Here is a 2,011-nt window from a genome sequence, read left to right on the forward strand (position 1 = left end):
AAAAATGACTACCGTATTCAAAAATAAGGTATTTTTGTGTTAGAATTCTGAGTTTTGTATTTCATTTTAATTTAAAATACCTGACAAGGGGACTACACTGATTTTCATAAATATTCTATAAATCAAATTGATATAAAATAGAAATTTAAACTTATTTCAATTTGTTTGCTATTTTTAAGTCGAGAAAAATAACTTTAAAATTTGAACTAGCTTAAATAGCCATTTTTTTCAAGCGGCGGTAGCGACGTACAGTTGCCGAGTCGGTAAAATTTTTGTTTTACGCGCTTGGGGTACAAGGTTCCAATCCGCATATAGCAATGAATTTTTTCTTAATTCTTTTTAAATTAGAATAAATTTCAACTGCTTTGATTTTTATCTCATTTAGATTTAATAACTTCAATAAAGATCAAGGATTCCATCACTGTAGTCGCCACTCGCTAGAAGAAATTTTTTATTTATATTAAAATTATTTTACTATATTTTAAGTTTTAGCTTCGATGCAAAGCTGAGACGATATTTTTTTGTGACTATCATTTATTTTCTCTGCTCTAACTTGACCCACTTTTTTCAACGATACGTCAAATGACTACAATTCGTATCTAGTTGAAGATATTACCCTCAAAAATTGAAAAAAAATTCTAATCTATCAATTAAACACTTACTTATCCCATGTTCTCCGTTTGTAATATTTCATTTGTAATGTTTTCAAAGTATTTATTGACGAATTAAGTTTGATATGATAGGTTTCAACCAGAGGCGGAACTACATATGTGTAAAGGCGGGATTTTCCGCGGGCCTCGTTGTTAAAGGGGCCTCATAGCGAAATTTTTAATTATTTATCTTATTTAATAAAAAAATTAGTTCATTGTATTAATCATAGAAATATTAGATGCAATGCATTTTGTAACATTTCAAGTAAACAAAAACATGAGATATTGAAATATTATTATTCTAATATTCACCACGAAAACGAACCGATAAGGGTATAGACTATAGTATATTNTATTATAAACATTCAACTTTAAGCGATTAAAAAAATAGGTTAAATATGTAATTTTCCTTATTTTTAACATATTAATAATGAAAATCAGTATTAATTTAAAACAATTTTTTTTGTTCTTTATTATTTTTTTTTATATGTAAATACTATTTTTTAATAATAATAATTTTATATATGTTTAAATAACGCAGTATTTCCGGAACACTTTCAAAAGTTAAATTGAAAAAGTTCTATTTTTTATACAATATTTCAAGTTTTGAACGCCCCCTATATATGGGGAAATTGTTCAATTTTAATAAAAAGTATGTCAAATAAGAGATGTACTTATAATGTATTTAGAAGAAAAAAAAATTTGTGGTGATAATTACATTTTTCGAAAAGTTATAGCACTTTTAAGTTTAAAATTTAAAATCGAAAATTTTAACACAAAATTAGCGTTTTTTTAACTACGGCAGCAGTTAACATGCATAAGATAAAGTGTCGTGACAAATTTTTTTTATTCATTTTATAGTACATAAAATAAGCTTTAATTTGATATATGTTTAAAGGACGCAGTATTTCCGGAACACTTTCAAAAATTCATTTGAAAAAGTTAGTTTTTGTAAAAAAGTTACTATTCTAAATCGCCCCTGTGAGCAGGTTAAATGTTAAATTTTCAAAAAAATGATATCAAATGAAAGGTAGATATCTAAGGTTTTAGTATAAAAAAAAATTATGTTGATTTGTTGATTTTTCAAAAAATTATGGAAGTTTTAAGAAAAAAAAGTGAAAAAATTTCAAATCCTCCCCAAGGTTAAGTGTTAGATTTTCAACAAAAATATATAAAATGATAGGTAAATATCTAAGGTAACTATAAAAAAAAAAAAATTCAGCACAGGGGGGTCGTGGCATAGTTGGATCAAGTATAATGATATCTGACAGTGATTAAAATCACTATAAAAAAAAAACGCTTCGATGCAAATCTTTAGATAGTGTTTAATTTAAAAAAATTGGTGGATTATTCCAAAAGCT

This window comes from Daktulosphaira vitifoliae, unplaced genomic scaffold (genome assembly GCF_025091365.1).
Source record: "Daktulosphaira vitifoliae isolate Bord-2020 unplaced genomic scaffold, ASM2509136v1 Scaffold_2, whole genome shotgun sequence".
Lineage (NCBI taxonomy): Eukaryota > Metazoa > Arthropoda > Insecta > Hemiptera > Phylloxeridae > Daktulosphaira > Daktulosphaira vitifoliae.